We start from the raw sequence: 15,164 nt of genomic DNA, 5'->3' as shown, positions 1-15,164 counted from the left end.
TGAGAATATCTTGGGAAATGTGCATACCATTTAGTGGCCACAAGAGACTGAGCCCATGTGGGGGGAACAGCATGAGGCAGGACCTACTGGAGGTAAAGAAGGCTGAAGCTGGCTGGATCGTGGCCTGGATCTAGAGCAACTGCTAAGTTTGAAGGAAATACATATTGCCCCTCAGGGAGGAGCCAGTCAGTGGGAAGTTTGGAGCAGAATGGAACTAATTAGAGTTAAGACCCTGTGTGGAGCCCATTGGTATCCAGGAGACTGGGGCCTAGAATAAAAGCCAGATAATGAAGCCTTCATGTGTGACAAGCACAGGATTCATGATGAGGGCCATGGATGTAAAGCCAGGGGCTTCCTCTTTCCCTGAAGGCTCTGGGAAAGTGACGGGGAAGAGAGTTTCAAGAGAGACAATGGGTTGTTAAAACACCTGAGCCTGTTCCCTACAGTGGGGAAAATTAAATAAATGTTGGAGCTGTGTGGAATCACAAGGTGTTCGCAAACCCACTATACACATGCACTTCCCATATGACTTACATGTGTACATAAGTTATATGGTACTGCTGAAGTAGGACACTTAACCATGTTCTATGGGGCAGGCATGGGTCTAGGCCTGGTTCTCTCAGCTAATGCCTTATCCTCACCCTTGGGGAGATTTAGTAATGTGGTTACCCTAGATACATAAAGTAACTGTCTTTTGTTTAATCCATATCATTGATTCTCAAGGTTTGAATTTTTATTGCAGGGATGAGAGTGTAAAGTCATACAGAAAATGAATTGATTTCTTAGATTGTCTCAGACATTGAGACCTTTCTTTCATTGTCTCAGAGCTTAGTGATGTAAATGTGAGGCTCCTTTATGAAATGTAAATTCAAGTTGATGGTAAAATTTGTTGGGTAAAAGGGTCCCCCCCCATCAGTGGTTTGCTCTGATGCATGTGTCAGAATGCTATGGAACCCTGTCTCACTTACATCATAGTGGCCCTACTGGTGTACTTAAACACCAGCCAGGCCAGTGAGTGAGTGAGTACAGAGAGAGCCTCTCCAGTCACTTGCTCTTCTTGGATATACTGACTTGATTCTTGGCTGTCATCACTTGAACCTCTGGCAGCAGAGTTCCAGGGAGGAAGGCACCTGATTTCAGTCACTCACTCTCTGAAGTGCTGAGCCTTGAAGTGCAAATGAAAAATGAAACATCTTGAAACCACACGTGCCCCCAAAGCTGCCAGGATGTCAGGAGGTTTGTGTCAGTGATATTCTCTGAGCATTGGGGAGCTAGAAACCATCTTCTAAAGAAAAAAGGAGTGAAAATTCCTACTTATGAGAGAGAAAGGGCAGGAAGGTGGGAGGGAGGAGAAGGTGTGGGTGCACCGCTTATTCTCAGGGACCAGATCATCTGAGGGCCGAGAGGAGGTCCCCGTGACCAGGTCCTTGTCTCTGTGGCTCAGGACCTGTGTTCCCCACATCGAGCTGCTCTGGGTTCCTGTATCACAGATGTAGTGATTGATTAGTATAATATTTCTTATAAAATGTATTTCCCTTTATTTCCTTTTTTTCAATGTTACAAATTTTCCAATAATACTTTTTCCAGTTAATGAAGAAAGTGTGGCTCAAAGAGGTTAATGAAAAATTAGGAAAAATGTTTGACTACCTAAAATTGGAGGTGCAGGGATGAGAGTGTAAAGTCATACAGAAAATGAATTGATTTCTTAGATTGTCTCGGACATGGAGACCTTTCTTTCATTGTCTCAGAGCATAGTGATGTAAATGTGAGGCTCCTTTATGAAATGTAAGGAAAAAAACAGCAGGACACACATGCACACACACACACACACACACACACACACACTTGCACACACATGTACACACAATATCATTTAACCATAATGGTTAAATTGAGAAAGTGGCTCTTTCTGGAAAAATGGGAAACTGAAATAGTTGTGGTGACTGTGAGGTTTTAAAAAGTAAACAAGTCCTATGAGGAAGAGCAGGTGCTCAGTAATGGGAGGGGACAGATCAGGACCAAAACCATGGCTCATGAACAGAATGTGACATTTCCAACAATGTTTGGGATTTCAGCACACCCCAGTGGGGCCTTGGAGAGAGGCTTGGAAAGTGAGTCTGTCTTCAACTCAGCTTCAATACAAATGGTGCATGTTCTGAGATATTTTTTAGTGTAAACTATGAGACATGTAAAACACATTCACACCAATTCACACCTACACACATATATAGCATAAATAAGCCAAGGGAAGACACAGAGTAGTTTCTAAGATAATGGCTTGCTTAATACGTACCAGGTCCAATTATTTGCTTCTCAAAACTCATCATATCACTAATGGAGCAGATTCATTAGTTGGGGTAGATAAGGCCTTAGTAACTAATACACAAAGGAATCTATTATATAACAATTAGTGTATGTGAAGGAATAGGGCAAGTCTCCCTGCTGATAGAAACACTTACTTTCAAATAGACCCAAGGTTATCAACATCCCAGAAAAGGAAAGAACATGGCAGGGTACAGAGTAGGATTTCATGCCTATGCCTGGTTGCCACTCATTTCCCACTGCAGAAAACTTAATCACATGATCAGAGCTACCTTAGCTCTGGAGGAAGCTTGCTCCCAGCCCAGGGCCAAGTCCCCCTCTGAAACCATTGAAATGAAGATAAGTCCAGGAAAAGGGCAGGTTGAGAGAAAGGCTTTTCCTCTTTGCAGTCACTGGCAGCTCATGCTCCCCAACCTGGCACACACACTACTTCCCCACTGCTTCTGGAGACAGTCTTACTCACTATGGTGTGGGCTGAGACCGAGAAGGGGCTGAGGAAGAGCCAGGTGGGGAGACAGGCAATATGATGGCCCAGGCTCAGAACTGAGCCCGTTTCCTCAGCAAGGGCCATAAATGACCCCTTGTCCAAGAACTGCCAAGGGTATCCGATTCCAATCCATGGGCAGAAATGTATCATGTGGGTGTGTAAGCCTCCTATGAAAGAGGTTTTTTTAAAGATCTGAATAGGGAGGTTAAGAGTCTTGGAGAAATACAGAAATCCATTCCCAGAAGAAAAGTCTGGGGCAAGTCTGTAAAGTCTTCATTTGAACATCTCCAGCACCATGGCTACTGCCCAGGAATTCCCTACAAAAATGCTGTATCTGTCCACCTCTCTATATTTCTATAGATATCTCTATCTTTCTATATATCTACATCAATATAGATACCATCTAGGTAGATAGGCAGGCAGGCAGACATGCAGAATTCTTTTAAAACTTGTATCCCCATGTTGCCTAATTATATAATTTCTCATGAGGAACTTGGAGCTAATATCTAATTTTAGTAACTAGTTTTGATATTCTGTATACATCTTTAGAAATATCACACACAAGGTACCAAATATCACTGACATCTACTACACACAATTTTCATAATTGTTGTTTCCTTATATTTTGGAGCAAGTGAAGTTTCAAATGCTTAATTTCATGGGTGGCAGGGGGTGGGTTTCAATGCCTAGCATGATTATCCACTCAACATGTCTTTTTTGAATGGATATAGATCCTAGAAAATGCCGCATCTGGTTTTTGTTTTTTTTTTGTATCCATTCCTCAGAATTCGAGAATTCTCAAGATGATTCTCTTCAGCAGGAGGCACATGTGGGTCTCCCAGGCCACAGTGAGACACCAGCAGAAGAGTCTTCAGCATCTGAGTATTTCTCCTGTGTGTCCTCTCCAGAAAAGCTTAGTGCTGTTGATGAGGATGGTAAGGAAGATCACAAAGTTTGGACAGGATGAATAGCTGAGCTGGCTCAGCCCAATCCCTACTTATTTCACTTTCACTTCAAAAACAGGAAAGGGATTCAGGGCAGAGGAACTAGGACTGAAGCCTCTGCATAGGGACAAATTGGGGGTGTGCTTTCAAGGATAGAACAGTTCCCCATGTGAACACTGGGACAGCTGTGAGTGAGGTAGTGGGCTGTGCCGGTAATAGTGTGGGAATTCAATTACAACCTCTTCCCTCAGATCAGCACAAACTCACACACACACACACACACACACCCTATGTTCCTTCATACCAGATATAGCCCCATTATTCCTTCCTTTCTGTTTTTTTCTCATATACACATGCCTTCATTCCAGAAGTGCCCTTCCCATTCTCTACGAGCATTACACAGATACACACTTCCACCTTCCCTGCTCACACAATCATTCTCAGACTCTGCTATCTACACACTAACCCATAAATAATGTACACCCTTTCACACAGGTAACTTGTTTTACCACCCTCATTAGAGCTAGCCTAAGCACTCAAAAACTCATATGCTCTGAAATGAATGCACTTTCATTTACAGTCTTTCTATTCCACATACCACTTCACCCACAAAACCTTCAGCCAAAAGCCTTCAGCCCTTCAGGGGTGCTGCACTTCTGGGAAGCTCAAGCACCCTTCTTCCAACACGCTCTGTCTTTAACTGTTTCACAATAAGAACATGTGCCACCCCTGTTCACATGTATCGTTGCACCACACACACACGTACACCATCATTCACCACCCCCTTACCAATGTCAGAAACTCTCACCAGGTATGTCCCAGAACATACATAGACCTCCACACCCTCAATCCCACATAATTAAAACACACACATACCTCAGATAAAATGTACATCTCACTGCATTCTGTGATTTCACATATGTATGTGCTTCCAGGCCATGTGCCAACATAGGAATAGTCTCATGACCATTTCAACTCCTACAGACTTCACACACATTTTCTAGTTTTCTCATGTCTGAAATTTCTTTCCCAGGAATCACTCAGTTGCCTCTGGATATTGTTAATTTTGAGCATCATGAGATGACTCAACCCCAGGTCTTGGAGGAATGGGAAGCATCCCTTCTCTCTACCCAAGACTCCTTTCCACTACACCTGGGAACGACACATGTCAAGAAGATTTACCACAAGCATGTCCAGATGAAAAGAGGTATGACTGTCTCATGGGATAGGGCAGAAGTCTTAGAGCCTGCCTCGAAGAAGACCAAAGTAGAATAATCTGCTTTGCCTGAAGAGGCCACAAAAACATTCAGCCCCTTGTCTACACAGGAACACCTGCCTGAAAGGGAGTCCAGCTTGGAGAGCAAAGCCTCCCAGGGGAGGGAGCAGGCTGGCAGTGCAGGGGAGCCTCCAACCCAGGAGGAGTGCTCCAGGGCCAAGATGCCTGAGTGGTTGGTGGGTCTGGATAGTGGCTTCAGGTGCCTGGCCTGATGATGGGTTTTCCCCAGTTTAGAGGTCCTACAGGACCACATGGAGCACACTTATAGGGAGGGCTTCAGCTGCCAGGTTTTCCATTGTGTCTTTTCTTGTCTGAAGAGGAAGAAAGAGGAAGAAGAGGATGAGAAGGAGAAAGAGGTGGATGTGGAAGAGGAGGTGGAGGTGGAGGTGGAGGTAGAGATGGATGTGGAGGAGGAAGAACAGGAGGAGGAGGAAGAGGTGGATGTGGAGGGGGGTGATGTGGAGGTGGTGGTGAAGAAGGAGGTGGAGGTGGCGGAGGATCAAGAAGAGACCATTTAGACACTAGACCAAAAAACACTGGCAGGAAGACATACTCCTGTGAGTACGCAGACTTTTTCAGGCCCTAGAAAAGTGGAAGTGGAGGAGATTAAAGATGGCAGCATGAGAGGTGAGACAGAGGCTTCCACCTAAAACGGCATATAATAAGAAAATATAATTGATACAACTAATCCTGAAAGAGCAGCAGGAAAGAGGACTGTGCCAGACTGCACACACCTGGAGAAAAGAGCAGACCTCAGGGAACGGGATAATGTACCAGAACTGTGGCCCAGGAGGAACCAAGCCCTTCCCCCACCCCAGCTCACCAGTGGGAGGAAGAGAAACAGAGCAGGGAGGGAGTGGAGACCAGGGACTGCTGAATACCTAGCTCCGGAGATCTGCTCCGGGAGCACAAACCTACATTTCATGGTGCTTTCATGAGACTCTTGTGATTATGGGATTGGAAATTTAATACAGGCAGAATTCCTGGAGTGACTGAGATTCCAGCTGCTTGTGGAAAGCAGGGATCTATATCCAGCTGCTCTGAGACAAAAGAAACGTGGGCAGTCTGAGAGACTTCCTGACAAGGAAGCCCTTAGCAAGAGGGCTGATAAAGTGGCAAGGATTGCACAGAGCTTACTGCTCAGGAGAAAGGACAGGTAGACAAAATTGTCTGGGTGCACTCTGCCCAGCAGGTTAGGAACTTTCATGATCTTCAGGTGCTCCAGCTCCCTGGCTGCCTACACAGCTCCAAGGACCCCCTCTGTGATACGCAGCCTACTGCACCTTTCTCCTGGCCAGACCCACCTGGCTCACAAACTGGCAAACCCTACCCTGGTGTTAGACCAGCCAGAGGGTAGATCTGTCTACAGCAACTATAAATGCAAAGCATAGAGGCTTATACCTGTGTGCTCGGCCCACTGGTTCAGGCAGTGGAGACAGGCATAGTGGCTGGAAAGCAGAAAACAGCTTTTTCCTCACCCCAGACACCAATGCTACTCCCCAGTGAGCCCCAACATTGCTTCAGGGCTGAGCAGCTCCAGAGAGTAGAGCTTCTGGACACTAGAGGGCACCATATAGAAATATGAACTGCCAAAGGAACCTGGTTCAGAGTAAAATTATGAATACAACTCCTGAGAAAGACTTAAAGGACATAGACCTTATGAATCTTCCTGAAAGGGAGTTCAAAATAAAATCATTAACATGCTTATGGAGGTACTGAAAGATATTGAAGAACTCAGGAATGTATTCTGGTCAGAGATCCAAGCATTGAAGAACACAATGGAGGGTATTAAAAGCAGATTAGATATGGTTGAGGAGATGATAAATGGAATAGAAATTATAGAAGAGGAATACAAAGAAACTGAGGCACAGAGAGAAAAAAGGATCTCTAAGAATGAAAGAATATTGAGAGAACTGTGTGACCAATTCAAATGGAACAATGTTCACATTGTAGGGGTACCAGAAGAAGAGAGAGAGAAAGGGAAAGAAAGTGTTTTCAAGGAGGTAATTGCTGAAAACTTCCACAATCTGAGGAAGGCGATAGTCTCTCAGGCTATGGAGGTGCACAAATCTCCCAACACAAGGGAACCAAGGAAGACAATACCAAGACATATAGTAATTAAAATGGCAAAGATCAAGGATAAGGACAGACTATTAAAAGGAGCCAGAGAGAGAAATAAGATCACATACAAAGGAAAGTCCATCAGGCTGTCATCAGACTTCTCAACAGAAGCTTTACAGGCCAGAAGGGAGTGGCATGATCAATTTAATGCAATGAAGCAGAAGAGCGTTGAACCAAGATTACTTTACCCAGAGGGATTAAACAATTTCCAGATAAGCAAAAAACTGAGAGGATTTACCTCACTCAAACCATCTCTATAGTGTATTTTGAGGGGACTACTATAGATGGAAGTGTTCCTAAGGTTTAATAGCTGTCACCAGAGGTAATAAAACCACAGTAAAGAAAGTAGAACTGCTAAATACTAAACAAATGCAAAATTAAATTAACTACCCCCAAAATCAATCAAAGGATAGATAAAGAGTACAGAATATGATACCTAATATACAAAGAATGGAGGAGTAAGAAAAGGAGGAGGAAAAAGAACTCTTAGATTGTGTTTATAATAGCATATTAAGAGAGTTAAGTTAGACTCTTAGGTAGTATGGAAGTTAACCTTGAACCTTTGGTAACCATGAATCTAAAGCCTGCAATGGCAATGATTACATATCTATCGCTAATCACCCTAAGTGCAGATGGACTGAATGCACCAATCAAAAGACATAGGGTCACTGAATAGATAAAAAAACAAGACCCATCTATATGCTACCTACAGGAGACTCACTTTAAACCCAAAGACATACACAGACTAAAAGTGAAGAGATGGAAAAAGATATTTCATGCAACTAAAAGAAAGAAAAAAGCAGGAGTTGCAGTACTTGTATCAGACAAAATAGACTTCAACACAAAGAAAGTCATAAGAGACAAGGAAAGACATTACATAATGATAAAAGGTTCAATCCAACAAGAAGAAATAACCATTATAAATATCTATGCACCCAAAACAGGAGCATCTATATATGTGAAACAAATACTCACAGAATTAAAAGGGGAAATAAAATGCAATGCATTCATTCTAGGAGACTTCAACACTGTACTCACTCTGAAGGACAGATCAACCTGACAGAAAATAAGTAAGGAGACAGAGGCACTGAACAACACATGAGAACAGATGGACCTAACAGACATCTACAGAACTTTACACCCAAAAGCAGCAGAATACACATTCTTCTCAAGTGCACATGGAACATTTTCAAGAACAGATCATATACTAGGCCACAGAAAGAACCTCCATAAATTCAAAAAGATTCAAATTGTACCAACCAGTTTCTCAGATCACAAAGGTATGAAACTAGAAATAAATTATGCAAAGAAAATGAAAAATCACAGAAACACATGGAGGCTTCACAACATGCTCCTAGAAAACCAATGAATCAATGACCAAATAAAAACAGAGATCAAGCAATATATGGAGACAAACAACAACAATAATTCAACACCACAAAATCTGTGGGACACAGCCAAGGCCATGCTAAGAGGAAACTATACTGCAATACAGGCCTACCTCAGGAAAGAACAACAATCCCATATGAGCAGTCTAAACTCACAGTTAACAAAACTAGAAAAAGAAGAACAAATGAGGCCCAAAGTCAGTAGAAGGAGGGACATAATAAAGATTAGAGCAGAAATAAACGAAATCTAGAAGAATAAAACAATAGGAAGAATCAGTGAAAGCAGGAGCTGATTCTTTGAGATAAACAAAATAGATTAACCCTTAGCCAGACATCAAGAAAAAAAGAGTCTACTCACATAAATAGAATCAGAAATGAGGAAGGAAAAATCACTACACACACCACAGAAATACAAAGAATTAGTAGAGAATATGCTAACAAGCTGCATAACCTAGAAGAAATGGACAACTTTCTAGAAAAATACAACCTTCCAAGACTGATGCAGAGAGAAACAGAAAATCTGAACAGATCAATTACCAGCAATGAAATTGAACTGGTAATCAAAAACCTATCTAAGAACAAGATCCCCACACCAGATGGCTTCACCACTGAATTTTATCAAACATGTAGTGAAGATCTAATACCCATCCTCCTTAAAGTTTTCCAAAGAGTAGAAGACAGAATACTTCCAAACTCATTCTATGAAGCCAGCATCACTATAATACCAAAACCAAAAGGGGCAAAGACACCACAAAAAAATGAAAATTACAGACCAATATCCCTGATGAACATAGATGCAAAAATACTCAACAAAATATTAGCGAACCAAATTCAAAAATACATCAAAATGATCATCCATCATGATCAAGTAGGATTTATTCCAGGGATGCAAGGATGGTACAACATTTGAAAATCCACCATCATCATCCACCATATCAACAAAAAAAAAGAACAAAAACCAAGTGATCATCTCCATAGATGCTGAAAAAGCATTTGACACAATTCAACATCCATTCATGATAAACACTCAACAAAATGGGTACAGAGGGCAAGTACCTCAACGTAATAAAGGCCATATATGACAAACCCACAGCCAACATTATACTTAACAGCGAAAAGCTCAAAGCTTTTCCTTTAAGATCGGGAACAAGACAAGGATACCCACTTTCCCCACTTCTGTACAAGATAGTACTGGAGGTCCTCACCATGGCGATCAGACAACACAAATAAATAAATGGCATCCAGATTGGCAAGGAAGAAGTTAAACTGTCCCTGTTTGCAGATGGCATGATATTGTACATTAAAAAAAAAAAAACAAAGAATCCACTCTAAAACTAGTAGATCTAATATCTGAATTGGGCGAAGTTGCAGGATACAAAATTAATATGCAGAAATCTGCAGCATTTGTATACACTAACAATGAACTAGTAGAGAGAGAAATCAGGAAAGCAATTCCATTCACAGTTGCATCAAAAAGAATAAAATACCTAGGAATAAACCTAACCAAGAAAGTGAAAGACCTATACTCTGAAAACTATAGGACACTCATGAGAGAAATTAAAGAAGATATGAATAAATGGAAACACATCCTGTGCTCATGGATAGGAAGAATTACTATTGTCAAAATGGCTATCCTGCCTAAAGCAATCTACAGATTCAATGCAATTCCTATCAAAATACCAACAGCATTCTTCAACGAACTAGAGAAAATCATTCTAAAATTCATACTGAATCACAAAAGACCCCAAATAGCCAAAGCAATCCTGAGAAAGAAGAATAAGGCTAGGGGAATTATGCTCCCCAACTTCAAGCTCTACTACAAAGCCACCATAATCAAGACAACTTGGTACTGGCACAAGAACAGACCCATAGACCAATGGAGAAGGCAAATAGTGAATCTGTGGCATCTTACTACCCTGATGGACAGTGACTGCATTGGGGTATGGGTGCAGACTTGATAATATGGGTAAAGTAGTAACCACATTGCTTTTTCATGTGAAACCTTCATAAGAGTGTATATCAATAAAACCTTAATAAAAATTTTGAAAAAATAACGTAGGTGTATATGAGCGAAGGAAAAAATCCATCTGGAAAAAATAATTAAGTAGAGGTTTTTCTCCAAATTTCATTGAAACTGTGAGTTTTCTATCTTGTGACCATTTCTATGATATTCCCATGTACATAATAAACACTTCCTTAAGAAATTACAAATGAACTTTCAATTTTTAAAAATGCTCTATTTGAAAGGAAGACCAATTCTGTAAAAGAACCATGAATGAGAAATGAAATTTGACAGGTAACGAAAGCAAACACAGTCTTCCTCATATTCTTTTTATTCTAGTTTCTATATTTAAAGAATGCAATTTTCAAATAATGTTGCAAAAGTGTTGAAGTCACAGGAACCCATCTAGACACCCTAACCATTACCACGAATTCAAAGAATATATACACTACTAATTTTATGAATTCAAGGAACATACAGGCTATGAATTTTAGCTTTCTATGATACAACAAAACAAAAACCTTTCCATAAGGTCTTATAAACCTGTGAACTCTATGACAGCCTGATTTCTTACTGCTGATGAAATTTAAGGATAAGAAAAAACAACTTTCACATATAGATCAAATAGGATTTCCTTTTTTAATTAATTAAATTAAAGCAACTACTGAGAGTTACAGAAGTCTAAAGAGTAATGAATCTTCTGTTCTCAAACTCTTCACACACTGCACATAGCCTTATTATATATAACACATCCTTCCACGATAAAATAAAATCAGCAGTTGTATAGTAGTTCAAAGCCTCTGGATAATTTAGATGGATAATTATATGGAAAATTCTAGGTAAAGGAATGTAATTTAGTGATGGCCTCGGCTAAGATAGAGTGTAATAGGCAAAAGGATGAATCGTGATTCCCGTCTCAGTGTCATCCTCAGAACAAAGGTCTCTGAAGACTTTCTTTCTATAGGGATTTCATAGGGAAAAAAAACAGTATACAAAAAAGCTTAAATAATATGTAACCCAAATTGATACAAATGATAATCAGAAGTCAAATATAGGGCATTGTTACTGAATGATTGGATAAGAAGGGGTTGGAGCTTTGAGAATGATGCATCAAATGGATTCCATGAATTTGGCAATATTGTGAAAATAAAACAAATGAAAATACATCACAAAAAACATACCTCACACCAAAGAAAAACCATGTCCTACAACTTCCGCTCAGATTAACTGTGGTAATTTTGTCCTATAAAGCACTTAATCATCTCTTCAAAAGGAAAACATGGTGAGAAGTTTGATAATCTAACTCAATTAAAATATTATTGGAGAATTATCTTGCTTTCTTATCTATCTCAAAACTTAGAATACCAAAATGTAATAGTCAAATATATATGCAAAATGACCCTACAATTAAGATAATTGTTGGTACCAAATGTTGTTTTTAAGTTCTGCAATAAAACAGTCTCCCAGACATTTAATAGTATATCACTTGGTAAATGAAAGTTTCCACAAAGTAACAGCAGTGAGAAGACATAAAAATTATGCTAGTGAAGAGTCTGGCTGAAAGAAACAAAAATATGGATCATTTTGATCCAACACTAATTTTATTTCAAGTTCCTACAGAGCTGAATAAAATGCTGACACCACCACAGAAAAATATATTGAGTTGGCAATAGGCAAAACATGATGTCAGCCTCCAATATCACCATCCACATTACCTAACAGCATGAACATTCAGTGCTTGAACTTCTTAGACTTTACGGCTAACATTACAGTAAAAACAAAAACCTTAGGCATGATGCATCATTAAACATACATGAGTTTAGTTTGTCATGGTTTGGCTCAAATTAGTCTAGTACTTTAACAAATTCCAGAAAAAAACATGAAAAAATGCAAGCTTAAACATTACAATTTTCTAAATGTGCTACATTCTGCACCAAACAGACCCATATAAATAAGTCATAGTCAACTTGAACTAATATTCAAGTAAATAACATGGCTTACCCCTACCCCCTGCACACCCACAAAGTGCAGGCTGACAGAGACATGGACACACACATATGCACACACCCAGGTAATAAGTCCTTACCTTCATGGCATGGATTTCTTCAAGCAATTGTTGTGCCTGTTTCTGGTTTTTTAACAGTGCATCTTCAGTACCCCTGCAGATAATACAATATGTAGCCAAAAAAAAGCATTTATCTTAAACTCATATCAAATGAAAAATTTCTTCATTTCTTTTAAGAAGGCATAATAAATCTCTAAATAACACTCTGTCATCTGTACTGTCCTCAACAAACTCAATTCCATCCACAAACTCAAGTTTTTGGCAAAAAGAATCATTGTCCCAGCATTATATTAATGACTATTAACATTAACAATTTGCCTTCTGTTCCTTAATAGGATGGCCAAATAATATTTTTAATTAACAGATTAATAACACTTTGTTTTAACATAATACAAATTTCATAAGCTATAATTAAAGGTTGAATTAAATTTTATTAAATGAAAACTTGTTCTCTGGAATTAATGGAATATCTAAGTTAAAAATCTGATTATACTGGAGAGGAAGGCTATCTTCTGAAATATTTATTAAGAAGGAACAAGATGTTAATCAGGAATAAAACACATCTTAAAGCATAAACACTATAAATAGCATATTTTTCCTCTAATAATAGTGAAACTAAAATTACAAAGTCCATTTTCAAAAAAATTAGGTTGAATATGTTGTTTTCATAAGCACTTTCACAAGACACTGAGAATTTTAAATTAATCACCAATTCAAGGAGTAAAGTGATATAAAATCTTTGTAACTGATCCAAAGTATTAGTACATTTGTTAAACTATAGCAACATCTTAAAGTAACATCTTAAAACAACTTAAAGTAACTTAAAAAACACATAAACAACCCCAAAGGGCTTTCATTCCAAAATGGCGGAAAGGAGAGTTTGGAAAAAAATCAGAAGAATTCATCACATATTTTAAAGTAAATAAGGACCAAACCATATAATGACATGCTGACACAGCACATTTTATCTCACTCACATCCTTTCCACATATAATACAAAGTGCTGCATGAGTGAGATATTTAATTATTCCTCTAGGTCCCACCCTTCACTTTTGTAAATACTGAATAAAAACAACTTTTGATTTTGACATTTTATTAGTCCCAGGACCATTAGTTTAAGTGACTAACTTTTTTGACTCCAGTCTGCTCACACTCCTGACAAGTTTTCAGATAAAAACTCGGATTCTCTTCTTCACTTCTTTTCTCATCTTCACAACCTGTGAGGAATAAAGCCAAAATTAGGAAGGCTTTTAATTCAAGAAGAAACATACTTTGTTCTGAGTCTTATTATAAATTACCAATTGAACCAATTTTTTGTTTAACTATATTCAGTTTGATGAAATCAAACCTCTTCCATAAACAGCAAAGGAATAAATCAACATTCTGAAAACATGTCTGAAGATTTAAGAAAAAAAAGTTGTGATTTTTAAAAAGGTCATAGCATTCCCTGTGGTTAGTACATTGATATCACCCGTACATCCTGTTCCTGGATCATAATAAACGATGAGTTCCCTGAGGTCAGAGACCATCATGCTCGTCTTTGTATCCTTGTAGTTTAAAACAGAACTTCACCCATAATGGGAGATATTTTATTTCCTGAAGCAGTGTTCGTAACAACAATAGCAAATATGTCAAATAATTGTATTGTATTTATTTATACAGCACCTCCGCATTTATTTTTGGTAATATATTATTTCAAGCATAACTTTAAAAGAAACACCAAAAACACAAGGACATACACACACCAGATACATGCTTTCAATCATCCCATTAGAGAACAATGTTGAACTCTAAAACAAAAAAACAGAACTATTGCCAAAGAGTTGGAGATATTATAATGATAAAGAACTCTGTATTACGATAGTGCTTACTATGAGAAGGGGTGCTATCATTTTGAGTTTATGTTCGTCTGTCATTGTTAGGAGCCATACATCTTATAATTCTTCCTGTAATGTCCTTCTCCTTCTCCACTTGAGGAACAACATAAACTTCAGTTCAGATATAATCTCTCCTGTGAAACCTTCAACGATTTCTTCAGCTAAACATAACCTGTTCTTCCTTGAGGTTCCCACTATACTTTGAAGGTAGGATCTCACTGTACTGTCACTAACTTCACATGTGGCTGTCTTCTATAGTCTGACCTCCTCTCAGAGGACAGGGCCTTGCAATATTTACACAGTGTTTTCTGTGCCTTGCAAGAGTGCCTAGCACACACACACAAGCCCTCAAATTCTTCTCACCAAAATAGTATTATCAACCTCATCCTGATTCTTCAAGGCTCTTGGATTTAGCCTAAACAGCTTCTCTTACTGCCTATTAGTATCATTCATCCCTTATCCACTATAGATATTGGCAACCAATTTACAACTTCTCTCCATCCTAAGTTTTGCCATCATTATGGGTGAGGTAGATGTCCACTTGAATAACCCATCTGATATTATATCCTCACTTCTTGACTTCCTCTTCTCTAATGACATAATATTTTCCATCTCAGCCATCCAATTCCATGGTCACACTGTATCCCTTGTCATTCACTAATAACTATTCCATTTCTAAAAT

The 15,164-nt window shown here is 39.1% G+C and overlaps 1 long non-coding RNA gene across 1 annotated transcript; it reads right to left on the bottom strand.

Annotated features, from left to right (window-relative positions):
• Positions 1–1,217: 1,217 nt before the first annotated feature.
• LOC118932257 (uncharacterized) lies at positions 1,218–13,823 on the bottom strand. Its single transcript, XR_005032673.2, has 3 exons — positions 13,734–13,823; positions 12,627–12,699; positions 1,218–1,479 (listed from the first exon to the last, which is right to left on the bottom strand). It is a non-coding gene; the product is annotated as an uncharacterized LOC118932257 (long non-coding RNA).
• Positions 13,824–15,164: the final 1,341 nt, after the last annotated feature.

The sequence above is a fragment of the Manis pentadactyla genome, chromosome 2 (assembly GCF_030020395.1).
Source record: "Manis pentadactyla isolate mManPen7 chromosome 2, mManPen7.hap1, whole genome shotgun sequence".
Classification (NCBI taxonomy): domain Eukaryota; kingdom Metazoa; phylum Chordata; class Mammalia; order Pholidota; family Manidae; genus Manis; species Manis pentadactyla.
Note: the sequence above shows the minus strand (reverse complement) of the source record. Positions and strands in the feature narration are given on the sequence as shown.